This window comes from Balaenoptera borealis (assembly GCF_965194805.1).
Source record: "Balaenoptera borealis genome assembly, chromosome: 2".
Taxonomy (NCBI): domain Eukaryota; kingdom Metazoa; phylum Chordata; class Mammalia; order Artiodactyla; family Balaenopteridae; genus Balaenoptera; species Balaenoptera borealis.
In genome coordinates this window covers 76,324,782-76,343,379 of record NC_138867.1, presented here as the reverse complement: position 1 = coordinate 76,343,379, position 18,598 = coordinate 76,324,782, and the positions used below count along the sequence as shown (strand labels likewise).

The following is an 18,598-nucleotide window of genomic DNA, read 5'->3' as shown; positions in this document are numbered from 1 at the left end:
AAATAAAAGGAGAAAAATAGGAGGAAGTTACTTTCCTGGTTACAACTTTTTTCTTTTGCTTGCTATAGAGGAAGAGAAAAATCTTAAAAGGATGAGCATGACTGAATGCTGTGTATTTATTTCACTATTAAATGTGGACAATAATTTGTTTTGCTTTTAAAGTGTGGAAGTTGAAAGTCCTTGAGAGAAAACAGTCACCTTATACAGACTTGAACTCAGTCTTCAAGAAGTTAATTTGTAGAATATTTAACAAACTGATCAGATGAGAATTTTCTTCAATTGCATATGAAATATGTCTTTGCACAGATAAGTGAACAAGATTGCTGGATTCTGTTTTTGTTTTTCACTTACAGTGGCTGTAACTTAAGCTGCCACTTTTGAGTATTTATTTCAGAAGCCCAAATAGAAATGATTATATCCAACACTTGAAAATGTTTTCATATAGTCCTTATTTGTAGTAATATTTCTACTACGTTTTTATGATGGTCCTCATGAAAAAACTCCTAAAGAAAACAATAAGATTAAAAATCTTCTTGTCCTGGGACTTCCCTGGTGGCCCAGTGGCTAAGACTCCTGGCTCCCAATGCAGGGGGCCTGGGTTTGATCCCTGGTCAGGGAACTAGATCCCACGTGCCGCAAGTAAAGATCCTGTGTGCTGCAACTAAGACCGGCGCAGCCAAATAAATAAATAAATACATAAATAAATAAATTAAAGGAATATTTTTAAAAAATCTTCTTGTCCTAATTGAGATTGACAAGTTTAGAGCTATTAAACTTAAAAGTCACAGATAAAATTGTTTTAAAATTCAGGATTAGTCTAATATAGCTTTTGGTTATTAGGAAAACCTGGGCATGGGAGTTATAGGACAGTGATATGAGACAAAGATTTGAGAGGAAATAGACCAAATTTCAACTTTTAACAAGTGAAATTAAATGTATGCATGTTTGATGAACTGATTTCTCTTTTTAGCGGGGGGCGGGGGAGAGGAGGGCTCAAATGAACCAGAATTAAAGATGACTACTCAGTAGTTGCATGAACATTTTTTCTTAATGAAAATAGAATAATTATTATTTTAAAACCAAAGGTTTATTTGTGGATGATGTGTCAGTGTGCCTGTGTGTCTGTATGATGAGAAAGTAGAAAGAATTATGTTGGGAATAACAACTATTTCATACTAGAGCCTTTCAAAATGAAGATGTTTAATTCTTCATTTCATTATATTTAACAAGAGTCCTAATATACAGTTGAAGAATTCCAATTATTTAAAAAAATAATGACCTTTGGATCAATCATATCTTGACAATTCCCAGTGAGAATTCAAGAAAAAACTCAAAGTCTTAAAAGTATAGAAATCTATGTGGTCACCATCATCATGAAATAACAGAAAGTTTCATATATTTTATAAATAAGATGATTTTTTTGAGCTATTTATTTCTATGAAGGCTTAATTTTTTTTCCCTAATGACAAAGAACGAGGTGGTCAAGAGAAGGCATGAAATACCCAGCTGACAGTCATTTTTAAAGAGTAGGTGATAAATGCTTTCCTTCTGGAATCTGCTCAGCCAAAATACATTAGTAACTGTAATTTACCCAATATGGCGATCCTCTAGGTTGCACATATGCAGGGCCAGGGCTGAGGAGTGGAGCAAATGACCACTGTGAGCCAGTAGCCAGGGAGGCAATGTGGCAGAGGTGGGGCTTGTACTCTAAACGGAAGGAAGAGAGGTTGAGGAGAGGTCTTCAAGAGGAGAAAGAGCCTTGCTGGACAAAGAATGAAATGAGCAAAGACACAGATGAGATGATGAAGATAGGTGGAAAATGTCCATATCCTGACTTTCCCTTTGCATAGATAGATAAGACAGAAGGATATATAGTTGCTGAATGCAGAACCTCATGTTGGGAAGTGAAATTCTGTGATAATAGTTTAGGAAAGTTTATTCCTTTCTATTAATGTAATTTAAAATTTATAAAGGAGTTTTATCTTAATAATATAACAAATACTGAGAAACAGAGAAAGAGGGTTATGAAAACCTGGCAACTTAAACTATTTTATCCCTTTTCTGGCTGAGAATGGAAATTCAGATTAGACATTCATGTAACAACTGGATTGACACCCTGCCCTCCCCCCACCACCCCGTGTTCTTCCTCCCCCTTGGCACCAGGACTGAAATTCAAGAGCCTATGTAGCAGTGACTTACACAGTGCTGTTTGAGTATAAGTTGGTACAGTTTTTTTTTTCTGAAGAAAAAAACAAGCAAATGCTTTTATAGGTCAAAAACCTTGAAAATGTATATATACTAACAATTCTACTGCTTGGAATTTATCCAAGATAAGTACTCAGATAATCCAGGTAATTAAAATGGAATCCACCTAAACGTGAACTGTAAAAGATTGATTAAATAAACTATGTTATATCCAGATGTCCATCATTGCTTAATTCCAACCATGAGAAATCATCACTATTGACAGTTGTTCTAAGTTCAGGTGAAATGGAGCAGTTATTCCGGATCAGCAACCCTTGGGACTGTGCACAGGTATCTGTGTGGGCAGTCTGTACTTCATACTTGATGAGATGCTTAAACATATGCAGATGCTTCCACTATGTTACATATGGCTGTTTGCCACCCATGTTCCTCCAGTGGGAAGGTTCAATTTGGTTACCAAGTAAGCAGTTTCTCTTTACACTTAATGGAATTTTAAATACCAATAGTATATCAAGACATAGAAAGAAGATATCAACTGTGTTCACAATAAGATGGCCTGTAGAAATCATCTTTGCTTTACCTGTGCCCTAAAGATTTTTTTAAAAAAAGATCAAAAACGAGCTAACATCTGTCAGAAAGAAGCAAATGTATGAGTAATGATTTTTCAGAGAATTATATAAAGCAATCACAATTGTGAAATTAAATTTTTCTTCACATATAGGTTATATATATATTTTTTATGAATGCTTTCACACTTACTCCAAGTGCTAAAGAGAGTATCAATTGAAGCTAGAAATTCTCACAATTTTCATGGAGCGCTACCCTTGAAGGCTTCAAACGTCTGCTCATTACCATTTTAAATGCATTTATTTAAATCTAGCATTTACTTTCCTTTTCCTACCTGTAAATAATGCATTGGTAACATCAAAAATTTACTTTGGCGAAGACACTATTTTTCTCATAGAATAGGTTGGGGGCAGTAGTCAAAAATTTTTGCTAACCCACAGTAAGAGTTTCCCTCTCTACTGGAGATGACTGGCCTTGTGCTCCCCAGGGTCAGGTACCCGACATGAACACTCTCTGTGTTCCAGCAGTGCCTGACAGTAGAAGATGCTAAACAAATGTTTGTGGCAGGAAGAACACTTAGAGACAATCCTCACTCCAACGAAGTTAACTATACATTGTCCCCTGAGTACATTTTGCTCCTTCTTCCTGCCTACAAGCTGGTCAATAATCCTACGGTACCTACTGAAACTCTGCTCTTCCCTAAGTGTCACTCTCTCTATTATCCTCTCCTGATTAACTGAGGCTACTACCATTTCCCCTTTCTTTAAATATTTAGATTTTTATCTGTTCTCCCAATATCGCATGTGTTATCTTGCGTTATAAATGATCTTTCATAATTACATGCATTATATATTAGTAATGGTTCTTCCTTGTAAGCAACAGACACCAACTCTGGTTAACAAAAGTGAAAGGGAACTCACTGGAAGAATATCCAGGTGGGGGCTTACGCAATTAACAGGGAGCTGGCAGACCAGGCTTGAGACCATGATTCAAGAAAATTCAGGGCAAGATGGCAGAGGAGTAAGATGTGGAGATCACTTCCTCCCCACAAATACATCAAAAATACATCTACAAGTGGAACAACTCCTACAGAACACCTACTGAATGCTGGCAGAAGACCTCAGACTTCCCAAAAGGCAAGAAACTCCCCACGTACCTGGGTAGGGCAAAAGAAAAAAGAAAAAACAGAGACAAAAGAATAGGGACGGTACCTGCACCTCTGGGAGGGAGCTGTGAAGGAGGAAAGGTTTCCACACACTAGGAAGCCCCTTCACGGGCGGAGACTGCGGGTGGCGGAAGGGGGAAGCTTTGGAGCCACGGAGGAGAGCGCAGCCACAGGGGTGCGGAGGGCAAAGCGGAGAGATTCCTGCACAGAGGATCGGTGCCGACCAGTACTCACCAGCCCGAGAGGCTTGTCTGCTCACCCGCTGGGGTGGGCGGGGGCTGGGAGCTGAGGCTTGTGCTTCGGTCGGATCCCAGGGAGAGGACTGGGGTTGGCTGCATGAACACAGCCTGAAGGGGGCTAGTGCGCCACAGCTAGCCGGGAGGGAGACCAGGAAAAAGTCTGGACCTGCTGAAGAGGCAAGAGACCATTGTTTTGGGGTGCATGAGAAGAGGAGATTCCTTCCCTGTCTGCCCACAGAAGGCAGAGCACCGCCTAAACAAACTCCAGAGATGAGCGCGAGCCGTGGCTATCAGCTCGGACCCCAGAGACAGGCATGAAATGTTAAGGCTGCTGCCACTGCCACCAAGAATCCTGTGTGCAAGCACAGGTCACTATCCACACCTCCCCACCCCCCCAGGAGCCTGTGCAGCCTGCCACTGCCAAAGTCCTGTAATCCAGGGACAGCTTTCCCAGGATAACACACGGTGCACCTCAGGATGTTGCAACGTCACGCCGTCCTCTGCTGCTGCAAGTTTGCCCCGCATTCCAATTACAGCTACCATACCCCTCCCTCCCCACAGCCTGAGTGAGCCAGAGCCCTCTAATCAGCTGCTGTTTTAACTCCCTCCTTTCTGGGTGGGGAACAGATGCCTGAGGGTGACCTACAGGCCGAGGCAGGGCCAAATTCAAAGCTGAACCCCAGGAGCTGTGCAAACAAAGAAGAGAAAGGGAAATCTCTCCCAGCAGCCTTAGGAGCAGTGGATTAAATCTCCACAATCAACTTGATGTACCCTGCATCTGTGGAATACGTGAATAGACAACGAATCGTCCCAAAATTGAGGTGGTGGACTTTAGCAGCAACTGTAGACAAGGGGTTCACTGTCGATGACTGATTTGTTTCTGATATTTATGTTTATCTTAGTTTAGTTTTTAGCACTTGTTATCATTGGTGGATTTGTTTATTGGTTTGGTTGCTCCCTCTCATTTTTGTTTCAATTATTATTTTTTTATGTTAATAATGAAAAAAAATTATTTATTTATGATTTTTTAAAATTTTTATTTATTTTCTTTCTTTTTTTCTCCCATTTATTCTGAGCCGTGCAGCTGACAGGGTCTTGGTGCTCTGGCCAGGGGTCAGGCCTGAGCCTCTGAGGTGGGAGGGCCGAGTTCAGGACATTGGTCCACCAGAGACCTTCTGGCCCCATGTAATATCAATTGATGAGAACTCTCCCAGAGATCTCCTTGTCAACTATAATACCCAGTTCCACCCAATGGCCAGGAATCTCCAGTGCTGGACACTCCATGCCAAACAACTAGTAAGACGGGAACACAACTCTACCCATTAGCAGAGAGGCTGCCTAAAATCATACTAAGTTCACAGGCACCCCAAAACACACCACCAGACCTGGCCCTGCCCACAAGAAAGACGGTCCAGCCCCACCCACCAGAACACAGGCACCAGTCCCCTCCACCAGGAAGCCTACACAAGCCACTGAACCAACCACACTGACTGGGGGCAGACACCAAAAACAACAAGAACTATGAACCTGCAGCCTGAAAAAAGGAGACCCCAAACACAGTAAGTTAAACAAAATGAGAAAACAGAGAAACACACAGAAGATGAAGGACCAAGGTAAAAAACCACCAAACCAAACAAATGAAGAAGAAATAGGCAGTCTACCTGAAACAGAATTCACAGTAATGATAGTAAAGATGATCCAAAATCTTGCAAATAGAATGGAGAAAATACAAGAAACATTTAACAAGGACCTAGAAGAACTAAAGAGCAAACAAATAATGATGAACAACACAATAAATGAAATTAAAAATTCTCTAGAAGGAATCAATAGCAGAATACCTGAGGCACAAGAACAGATAAGTGACCTGGAAGATAAAATAGTAGAAATAACTACTGCAGAACAGAATAAAGAAACAAGAATGAAAAGAATTGAGAACAGTCTGAGAGACATCTGGGACAACATTAAATACACCAACATTCAAATTATAGGAGTCCCAGAAGAAGAAGAGAAAAAGAAAGGGACTGAGAAAATATTTGAAGAGATTATAGTTGAAAACTTCCCTAATATGGGAAAGGAAATAGTCAATCAACTCCAGGAAGCACAGAGAGTCCCATACAGGATAAATCCAACACGAAACACGCCAAGACACATATTAATGAAACTATCAAAAATTAAATACAAAGAAAAATATTAAAAGCAGCAAGGGAAAAACAACAAATAACATACAAGGGACTCCCCATAAGGTTAACAGCTGATCTTTCAGCAGACACTCTGCAAGCCAGAAGGGAGTGGGAGGACATATTTAAACTGATGAAAGGGAAAAACCTACAACAAAGATTGCTCTACCCAGAAAGGATCTCATTCAGATGTGACAGACAAATTAAAACCTTTACAGACGAACAAAAGTTAAGAGAATTCAGCACCACCAAACCAGCTTTACAACAAATGCTAAAGGAACTTCTCTAGGCAGGAAACACAAGAGAAGGAAAACACCTACAATAACAAACCCAAAACAATTAAGAAAATGGTAATAAGAATATACACATTGATAACTACATTAAATGTCAATGGATTAAATGCTCCAACCAAAAGACATAGACTGGCTGAATGGATACAGAAACAAGACCCATCTATATGCTGTCTACAAGCGACCCACTTCAGACCTAGGGACACATACAGACTGAAAGTGAGGGGATGGAAAAAGATATTCCATGCAAAAGGAAATCAAAAGAAAGCTGGAGTAGCAATTCTCATATCAGACAAAATAGACTTTAAAACAAAGACTATTACAAGAGACAAAGGACACTATGTAATGATCCAGGGATCACTCCAAAAAGAAGATATAACAATTGTAAATATTTATGCACCCAACATAGCAGCACCTCAATACATAAGGCAAATGCCAACAGCCATAAAAGGGGAAATCGACAGTAACACAATCATAGTAGGGGACTTTAACACCCCACTTTCACCAATGGGCAGATCATCCAAAAATGAAAATAAGGAAACACAAGCTTTAAATTATACATTAAACAACATGGACTTAATTGATATTTAGAGGGCATTCCCTCCAAAAACAACAGAATACACTTTCTTCTCAAGTGCTCATGGAACGTTCTCCAGGATAGATCATATCTTGGGTCACAAATCAAGCCACAGTAAATTTAAGAAAATTGAAATCGTATCAAGTATCTTTTCCCACCACAACGCTATGAGACTAGATATCAATTACAGGAAAAGATCTGTAAAAAATACAAACACATGGAGGCTAAACAATACATTACTAAATAACCAAGAGATCAAAGAGGAAATAAAAAAATACCAGAAACAAATGACAGTGAAAACACAGCAACCCAAAACCTATGGGATGGAGCAAAAGCATTTCTAAGAGGGAAGTTTATAGCAATACAATCCTACCTCAAGAAACAAGAAACATCTCAAATAAACAACCTAACCTTACACCTAAAGCAATTAGAGAAAGAAGAACAAAAAACCCCTCAAAGTTAGCAGAAGGAAAGAAATCATAAAGATCAGATCAGAAATAAAAGGAAATGAAGGAAACAATAGCAAAGAGCAATAAAACTAAAAGCTGGTTCTTTGAGAAGATAAACAAAATTGATAAACCATTAGCCAGACTCATCAAGAAAAGAAAGGAGAAAACTCAAGTCAAGAGAATTAGAAATGACAAAGGAGAAGTAACAACTTACACTGCAGAAATACAAAGGATCATGAGAGATTACTACAGTCAATTATATGCCAATAAAATGGACAACCAAGAATAAATGGACAAATTCTGAGAAAAGCACAACCTTCCAAGACAGAACCAGGAAGAAATAGAAAATAGAAACAGACGAATCCCAAGTACTGAAATTGAAACTGTGATTAAAAATCTTCTAACAGACAAAAGCCCAGGACCAGATGGATTCACAGGTGAATTCTATCACATATTTAGAGAAAAACTAACACCTATCCGTCCAAAATATAGCAGAGTGAGGAACACTCGCAAACTGATTCTATGAGGCCACGATCACCCTGATGACCAAAACCAGACAAAGATGTCAAAAAAAAGAGAAAACTACATGCCAATATCACCAACGAACATAGATGCAAAAATTCTCAACAAAATACTAGCAAACAGAATCCAACAGCACATTAAAAGGATCATGCACTGTGGTCAAGTGGGGTTTATCCCAGGAATGCAAGGATTCTTCAATATACGCAAATCAATCAATGTGATAAACCATATTAACAAATTGAAGGAGAAACACCATATGATAATCTCAATAGATGCAGAAAAAGCTTTCAACAAAATTCAACACCAATTTATGATAAAAAACTCTCCAGAAAGTAGACATAGAGGGAACCTGCCTCAACATAATAAAGGCCATATGTAACAAACCCACAGCCAACATCATTCTCAATGGTGAAAAACTGAAACCATTTCCTCTAAGATCAGGAACAAGACAAGCTTGTCCACTCTCACCACTATTATTCAACATAGTTTTAGAAGTTTTAGCCACAGCAATCAGGGAAGAAAAAGAAATAAAAGGAATCCAAATCAGAAAAGAAGAAGTAAAACTGTCACTGTTTGCAGATGACGTGATAATATACATAGAGAATCCTAAAGATGCCACCAGAAAACTACTAGAGCTAATCAATGAATTTGGTAAAGTAGAAGGATACAAAATTAATGCACAGAAATCTCTTGCATTCCTATACACTAATGATGAAAAATCTGAAAGTGAAATTAAGGAAACACTCCCATTTACCATTGCAACAAAAAGAATAAAATACCTAGGAATAAACCTACCTAAGGAGACAAAAGACCTGTATGCAGAAAACTATAAGACACTGATGAAAGAAATCAAAGATGATACCAACAGATGGAGAGATAAACCATGTTCTTGGATTGGAAGAATCAACATTATGAAAATGACTGTACTACCCAAAGCAATCTACAGATTCAATGCAATCTCTGTCAAACTGCCAATGGCATTTTTGCAGAATTAGAACAAAAAATTGCACAATTTGCATGGAAACACAAAAGACCGCAAATAGCCAAAGCAATCTTGAGAAAGAAAAATGGAGCTGCAGGAATCAGGGTCCCTGACTTAAGACTATACTACAAAGCTACCGTAATCAAGACAGTATGGTACTGGCACAAAAACAGAAATATAGATCAATGGAACAGGATAGAAAGCCCAGAGATAAACCCATGCACACATGGTCACTTAATCTTTGATAAAGGAGGCAAGAATATACACTGGAGAAAAGACAGCCTCTTCAATAATTGGTGCTGGGAAAACTGGACAGGTACATGTAAAAGAATGAAATTAGAACACTTCCTAACACCATACACAAAAATAAACTCAACATGATTTAAAGACCTAAATGTAAGGCCAGACACTATAAAACTCTTAGAGGAAAACAGATGCAGAACACTCTATGACATAAATCACGGCAAGATCCTTTTTGACCCACCTCCTAGAGAAATGGAAATAAAAAGAAAAATAAACAAATGGGACCTGATGAAACTTAAAAGCTTTTGCACAGCAAAGGAAACCATAAACAAGATGAAAAGACAACCCTCAGAATGGGAGAAAATATTTGCAAATGAAGCAACTGATAAAGGATTAATCTCCGAAATATACAAGCAGCTCATGCAGGTCAATATCAAAAAAAAAAAAAAACAAACAACCCAATCCAAAATGGGCAGAAGACCTAAATAGACATTTCTCCAAAGAAGATATACAGATTGCCAACAAACACATGAAAGGATGCTCAACATCCTTAATCATTAGAGAAATGCAAATCAAAGCTACAATGAAGTATCACCTCACACTGTTCAGAATGGCCATCATCCAAAACTCTACAAACAATAAATGCTGGAGAGGGTGTGGAGAAAAGGAAACCCTCTTGTACTGTTAGTGGGAATGTAAATTGATAAGCCACTATGGAGAACAGTATGGAGGTTCCTTAAAAAACTAAAAATAGAACTACCATATGACCCAGCAATCCCACTACTGGGCATATACCCTGAGAAAACCATAATTCAAAATGTCATGTACCACAATGTTCATTGCAGCAGTATTTACAATAGCCAGGACATGGAAGCAACCTAACTGTCCATCGACAGATGAATGGATAAAGATGTGGCACATATATACAATGGAATATCACTCAGCCATAAAAACAAACGAAATTGAGTTATTTGTAGTGAGGTGGATGGACCTAGAGACTGTCATACAGAGTGAAGTAAGTCAGAAAGAGGAAAACAAATACCATATGCTAACACATATATATGGAATCTGAGAAAAAAAATAAAAATGGTTCTGAAGAGCCTAGGGGAAGGACAGCAATAAAGACCCAGATGTAGAGAATGGACTTGAGGACACAGGGAGGGGGAAGGGCAAGCTGGGTCAAAGTGAGAGAGTGGCATGGACATATATACACTACCAAATGTAAAATAGATAGCTAGTGGGAAGCAGCCGCATAACACAGGGAGATCAGCTTGGTGGTTTGTGACCACCTAGAGGTGTGGGATAGAGAGGGTGGGAGGGAGACACAAGAGGGAGGAGATATGGGGATATATGTATATGTATAGCTGATTCACTTTGTTATACAGCAGAAACTAAAACAGCATTGTAAAGCAATTATACTCCAATAAAGATGTTAAAAAAAAAAAAAAGAAGAAAGAAGATTCAGGAAGGACAGGTTTTAGGAAGTAATAGCCACAGTAAGTTTCCAACAGGTGGAATAGAGTGGTCAGAATACCATCATGGTGACAGCTCCAATTGTCATATTTAGGCCATAGATAGAACTTCCTACTCTGTTAATGGTCTAGGAAAAAGAATAATTTGCCTCCCCCCTCACCTTTCTAGAAGGGAAGGACCAGGCTAGAAATTCACACACCAGGAGAAAGAGGGGATTTCCAAAAAGGAACTTGGGGGGGGGGGAGTCACTAGGAAGAGCATGAATGGCAAGCAGCCATCCATTTACTGAATTAAATTAGATGATTAGCTCCTGAAGTACAGGGAATAGCCTTTACACTATTTCATCTGTAAAAAGGACCCACTAGTGCCTTGGACAAGTATATGGCCAGACACGTGCTGATAGGAAGGAAAAGGGGGATAGAAAGAGATGATATTAGTATTTATTGAAATTGTATGACAGGGCTACACATATTCATGAATGCAGTCATTACTCTGCTGCTCACATGAGTCAAAACCATGTAAGCAGCACCCATCCAGAAGGCTACCTTGTGAGACTTGCATTGTGTGTGCGCTGAGGTTGTGCACAATCTGGATATGTCAATGGAGATTGTATATAATACTGATCTTAGTGCAGTACCTATTAAAGGTATTCCATAAATTATAATTATGTTTAGTAATGATTTATTATCAGAGTTAAGATTCTCTACTCTATTTGTGCAGGGGGGATCTACTTTTGCCTTTTTTCAGTTTGCTCTTGACTGATCATCTAGCTTGTCCCAAAACTCCACAGACGAAAGATGAAGCCCTATATTTAAATCTCTTCCCATCGGTAAAGTAAGAGTCTATGGGGGTTCCTGGGTGACCTAACAGATATAAAACAGGCTGAATTAAGTGTTAGTAACCACTTTTTAAAAATTATATATACAATGAATAATTCTTTCCAGCTGCTAAGTTTGAAAAAAAAAATAGTAAAATGAGTTAACAAAAACAAAAAACTCAGCCTTTCCCAAGTCCAGAAAATTTGATGGGAAATAAATGCATTCACCAGACTCATCTTGTGTAAGGAATATTTTCAGTGTTCTGGCTTTACTTAGTTATTTCCTCACTTCAGAGTTAAGCCACACAAATAAAGGAAGATGACAGTGCCAGGAAACACGCATCCATCCCTCTTTCCTATGAGTATGCAAGCTGCCGAAGTGCCGACAGAAGTTGAAAGGTCAGCAGTCATCTGTGGCAGATGTGCTTCATTATGATAAACACATGGATGCTGAAAATGGTTCTGTTCACAGATAGTTTATAATTTAGGTGAGAAATACAAATGTGAGGAAGCTTCACTGCTGGGAATCTTATTTCATGTTTGAGCACAATTAACCAGCTGATAAACAGGCTTTTGTTTTCCATATGAATGGACAATGTCCATTCATTTGGGACACTGTCTTGTCAAATGGGCAACAATAACAATAAAGTTTATGTATCTTGGCTCTCTTCTGCTCTAAAAGCTGTAGTAACCTCCTGCGATAGAATCAAGAACCTCAACTGAGCGTGCAAAATAATTATCTTCCAGAATCCACCTGATGGAAGATTATCTTGTTTTGAACTGGAAATAGGATTAAAAATCTCTTTTAATTTCAATAACTCTTAATTTTAGTATAATCAGAACATGCTTGTAAACCCTAGTATTCTATATTCCACAAGTTTATGTGGCTTAATCTTGAGGAAGATATACATTATCAGATTTCAAAAGACAATCTAAATTTTAAAAGCATATGACCATTTCTTATTATCTGGACTATCTTGTAGCCCATTTTCTAAGCCCTTACTGATAAAATGCTGAGAACTTTTCATTGCCACTTAATGTTTTACCACAAACTATAAATTTTGCACCTTCACCTTTTTTCTCCTCACCCACACATTTTCCAGTGTGCCATGTTCATCTCTCTCTCTCTTTTTTTTTTTTTTCTAAATAATAAGATCATCTGTTCCTGTTTTGGCTTCATAAATGAAGATGACACGACTGTATTGTTTTTTTTTTTTTTTGCTCACAGTGATGATTGAAAAGAAAAGCCACCTGTATCTTCTTGCTTAGTTTCCCTTGAGAAGAATGAGCAAAGTGAGCTGTGTAGCCTAGTAACCGTGGAACATATTTCCTGTATAATGTTCACAACTTTGGCAAGGTGATTATTATTGCTATGCAACTTCTGGTAAAATCTGTGAAAGAAAGGAAATTATATTATTAGCTTTCACATGTTGACCCAGATATGACTGGATCAGTTTAAGTAGGCAAATCAGTGTAGATTTTCATTTATTCCCTCAATAAATATTTATTGAGTACTACTATGTGCTATTTACTTGAGGATAGAATTATGAATAATGTATGGCTTCAGTTCCCAAGAATTTAATAACCTAGCATGTTTGGTTGTACTGGTAGTAGCAGTGGTAGATACTGGTGATGATTGGTGATGATTTTGGTTTGTATTGGGAAAGAACTGTTGGGAAGCAGGTATATCACCTGGACTTGTACATCTATCCCCTGGGAAGTCCACACTAATTTAACTTTTTTACCTGCTACCTCTATTACCACAGAATTGTTTAAATGTGATATTTCTTAATTACTGATACCTATCACTCTTAAATCTCACTTATATTTTAATGAGCATCAAGGTTCTCAAAAAATTTCAAAGGGTAGACATCCAACGGTGGGATCAAACTTTAATCAAATATAAGAAATTTTCTCAGCTTCCTTCTCTGTCTGGGAAGGTGCTTCATGCTCTATAAGAAATATGCTCATTGGCATAAAGGATATAATTTTCCTGTGGAGATGAGACATGTATATATATGTATCTAAATAATATACAGTATACATATGTACACACAATGCTCTCGCACATTCGTATATATGTACAATACATATAATGTGGTATTGACCATGTATAAAAAAATGGTACTTCATTCATTCTAGGTAACATCACTGTGGGTTGAAGGTTAGTCATAGAGAAAGGTCATTATTAACTTTGACATAAGATGATGTACTAAACTTATTTTAGTAAAAAGAAGACATGTATTTTCTCATAATGAAAATGAAAAAAGGGAAGAGAAACAATATTGAGGACTTAATGTGGTGAATAATTTCAGGAAATGGAATATCCACCCGGCCCTTTCACTCTGGCCGAAGAATTGGTGTACAGCACTGTTTTCTTTAGGTTGAAATCTTAATGATGAAGAACAACTTACTATGAATTTTTTTCCAGTAACAGTTACCTTTACAGTATTAATGACTCTTGACTTCTCTTGTTTAGCAGTTTTATTGTTTACCTGTTAACTGTATTTGGTAACTAGCTATTATGAACCGAGAAGTATTTGTTGACTTTTATGTGACCAGCCCTGGGCCAGGTTTTAGAGAGTAGAGCAAAAATGCAAGACAAGATCCTTTCCTGCAAGGGTATTCTGATATTATTGGGTGGCCTACTCTCTGGCAATACACTTGAACATGCAGTTACTGGTAATATGGAAAGGGACATGTGTTGCTGCTATAGGAAGACAGGGTTTGTATCTAAGGGCTTTTTAGAAACTGGAGGAAAACACAATACCAGCAAGCAGGGACCCTGCTTCTGGCCTGTATCTTAGGGAGCTCTGCACTGTATCTTAGGGAGCTCTGCACTGTATCTTAGGGAGCTCTGCACTTTGGAACGCCTTCCACTAAATTTTTAAGGATTCCTTCTGGGGGCCAGGACCCACAGGGTCCAAGAGGACCATCCAGGTCAGGCACCTGAGTTCAGACCAAAGCATTTCTTTCACGGGATCACATGAGATTGAGCTCCCAGAATAGTGCTGACATGTTGATTTCAGGTGAATCTCACTCACTTTGAACACAGGTGGAGTTTAGGGCCCTAGGCTACTGATAGTCCGCCTCTAACCCTTGGGCCACAGGGACAGTTCTCAGCTCTCTGTGTCCAGGTCATATGGCTTCTCTGATCTTTACTCTGTGCCCATCCCCACCCCACCCCTGCCCCCAGTTGTAACCTAGGACAGTTTCCCTACTCCTTCCACAGGCTTTGCGCTACATGTCAGGCAGATCTCTGGCAAAGGTTGTGCCTGTCTCCTTGGAGGGCTTTCCAGGATGTTGCTCCTTGATGCCCATCAGCCCTTCTGATCAAGTTTTCTCTTGCCTGTGATTGATGTGGTGGCATACTCTCCTGGGTTAGTCTTAAGCCTTCCTGGAAATGGATGGACATTCCTTGTGTGAATAGGACTGTTCTTCTTGCTCAGCTCATGGGACCCTCAGCAATCCTCCTCACTGGTGACCATATGTGGTCAACATTGAAAGGTATTAAATTCTAGGAATGCAATGACTTTAGCTAAAGATTTCAAGGGAAGACATATTTAGAAGATATGTTATTCTATGTTTGAACTATAAAATTCTGTTTGATAAAATTAAAATAAAATAATAACTCACACTTTCCTGCATACTTTGGGTAAGATTTGCATTTATTTGTAGTCCTCATCAGTGAAGCAGTTATTACCTTTGATAGCACAATGAAGCCATTGGGTAGAGCAGCATCATGAGTAATGATGTAACTAAATAAACAGTAGTAGGGAACTGGAGTAGCAAGAAGATCTATATTATTTCAATACAAATGCATTCTGAAGAGCTATGGCTTTATGAATAATAATGACACTGCTGTCTTTTTCATGTATTGTGAGGTATGACATTATTTAGGAAATGACACATTAGACAATAAATAACATCAAGGGATTGTTCTTGAACTTGAACAGGAAGAGAGAGAGCCTGGATACTAAGAAGAATCATCATATGCACTGATTATACAATAGACAAATATGTAACTACTTCTTCTCTACCCATTGTTCTAATTCTTCATTTCTACCTCATATGGGCCCATGGATTTTGTAATATATTTCAAATATAATTATTTATAGAGATATAATTCAGATATTCTAAATTGATCACCCACTGGGTGCTACATGCTACATATTTTATTTATTTATTTATTTATTTCACATGAAGTTTAATCAGTCAAGTTAATGAAAAATATCAAAATTTTTGAATTAGTGTATGACAGAAGAAATTTAATTTTGTTGCAAATAATACAGTATTTGGTGTTTCCATTCTGGACAAGCTATGCTGCAGAAAGAGCAATGGCATTGAATCTCCGTTCATCAGGGTCACGTTCCATAAACTTCTTGAAAACTTCTATGGCATCCCTTAATAAAGTTTCATCACTAGTTTCCCCATGGTTAATTGGAAATGGTTTCCATCCATCTAATTCATAGAGATGCCCATCTACATGAACTAATGCAATAAAATGAAGATCTACTTTTTCATCTATATTTTGTGCCTCAGTCTGACCTTCATGGTCACTGGTCTTATGAGTAACTCGAATGGAGTCATAATTCTCCAGGTATATGGCTCGTTCTTCAGGGCTCAGTGATGCAGACTCCTCCAGGAAGTTTTTCAAGGTTGATCCAGATTCAAAGTGCATTTTGTCTTTATTGTTGGCGATAGCATGGATTAGTCCAATTGTTCCACAGGCACTGCTGATTGTTTGCCTCATGAAATATACTGATGATGTAATATTTTGTCCCTGAGATTTTATTTTTTCCTCTTCTTCTGTTCTGAATACTTCATACTTTTCTGTAATAGGGAAGAGAAGCAACACTGCACACACAGGTCTTGGTACCATGCTAAGGAGTTCAGGATCCATTCCATATACATCAACAAACTGCCAGTTAGGATGTAGACCTAATTGAGCAACTGGTTGGTGACCTCGGGGTTGGCCTCCAGCGGCAGCCAGCGCTGACCCTCCATGGCCGCTCCGCCTGGCCCCTCTCCAGCTCTCTAGACATATTTTAAAATTGTTCAAATGAATGAAGTACATGAATTGATCTTGTCCTGTGCGAGCATCCACTATAGAAAGTGCAACTTTGTTTGAGTAATTGTCACATTATTACCTTAACTAATACCTAATTTTACCGCAAGTGTTAGATTTTAAATTTTATGTGTCCTAAATACTTTATGAGAGTCTTTTCCCCCAGATTATTTAGACACAGTTAAAATCCCACCACAAGGAGAAATCATAGTCTACAGTATTATTATCTAATGGATTCAAAAACTATATGTTTTCTGCATGTTTTATGATCCTGGCTTAATTGTCAATGAATGAACACTATGATAATGCCAATAAACTGAAAAATTAGTAGTAATAACTCTAAATTTAAGATCAGTTTCTTATTATAATTAATTTTTCAATTTGCTTATGAAATTTTTAAGTTTCCTTGTTTTCTTTCACTTCCCTTTTTAAAAAGCTTTTCATTTTTTGAAAGAAAACATAAGAAATTGTGATGATTTCAGTTGGGTAAATTTCATGTCTTAATGGTAAATTAAATTATTTAAAATAAAACCATGGATAGAGTAAGTGGTTTAGTCTAGTGTTTCTTCCATAATAATGAAAAGAATCTTTTTTAGGTACCCAGCTGCCCCACTGACTATTTATAATTTTTAAGGAACCACTTTATACATTTTAATTTTGGTGTCATAGGCCACATAAAGATGGATAGACCCTTGTAAAATGACCAAGAAGAATTCTCTGATCATACTTGATGCTTGTAGTCATCAAAGAGTGTTTGCTTTCAAAGGAATTATTATACTTCCAGCTTGCTTGCCTTGGGGAATGTCAATTAAATCCAAATTATTTAATGACAGAGATTTTGCCATTTTTAGAGACAGGGTAAGTGAACTAGAAATGACAAAAATCAAATGAGAAATGAAAAAATACATTTTGATGTTTACCTGTAAATTGCTTATCTTTCAATTAAGCATTGGTTTACCCTTGCCAAATGTCCCCATTTGCAGATGCCTGTTAAAAAATAACCTGTTTTCATTTCCTGCTAGTACACAATTTAGCTTCTTTTAATGCATGCTTGTGCTCAGGGTTTTCTGAAGAGCCTTGTGTTATCTCTGTATCTAGTCCTTATAAAGAATCACTTTCAGCATGTGTGGCCTGGTTCCTAACAGTCTATCGATTCATTGAATTTCCTGAATTTCAGAAAGACCCCCATTGATTCTTTATGCTGCCTGGCAGAGCAATTCTTAATTTTTGTCTGATTCTTTCCAACATCAGTCTTCAGAAGAAAAGGTTTTTCTTACAACGCCTTGAAGGGTTTACTGAATCATGTATCACCAAGAACATTTTAAAGCATTATTTTGTCTGTTATTTAAAGTGGAAAATGCCGTCCCTTAAGACACTGGCACTCTGCCGTTTGCCTCCAGAATATTTCATGGTTCACTATCAGAACTGCTGCTTTTTCTCCAAGAACATATGGGCCATTTTGGAGAAGTTTTCTGTAACATTCAGATGCTGAACATATAATCTGTGTACACTTGGTCTCCAGCAAATAATGTTTCTGGAAGTTTAATACCTAATGGAATCTTTGGAACTTACTGAAAAGTCTATTAAACATGGTAACACCAAAGGTGGCTTGTGAGTTGGAGGTAGAAGGGACTAAATATAACTGATGCAGAGTTTAACATCGTTAGAATGTATTCCTGTGATTTTATTATTTTTCATTGGAGTAGTTCTCTTCTTCTTCTCCTCCCTCTTTTTTCTCTCCGCCTCCTCCTTTTCCTTCTTCTTAGTGATTTCAAATAGTCACTGCAAAATATTTTACATGGGGGAGAATCTTCCTATACTCTG

General features: G+C 37.9%; 1 protein-coding gene, 1 long non-coding RNA gene and 1 pseudogene across 6 annotated transcripts in view; 1 reads left to right on the top strand and 2 right to left on the bottom strand.

Annotated features, from left to right (window-relative positions):
* The window catches only part of LOC309622492 (uncharacterized protein), a 639,059-nt gene that overhangs the window by 87,535 nt on the left and 532,926 nt on the right, over positions 1–18,598 (top strand). The gene's annotated exons all lie outside the window — the stretch shown is intronic.
* The window catches only part of LOC309622551, an 82,923-nt gene that overhangs the window by 34,783 nt on the left and 29,542 nt on the right, over positions 1–18,598 (bottom strand). The gene's annotated exons all lie outside the window — the stretch shown is intronic.
* LOC309622323 (ubiquitin carboxyl-terminal hydrolase isozyme L3 pseudogene) lies at positions 10,237–16,728 on the bottom strand (annotated as a pseudogene). The gene has a single exon. The product of its transcript is annotated as a ubiquitin carboxyl-terminal hydrolase isozyme L3 pseudogene (transcript).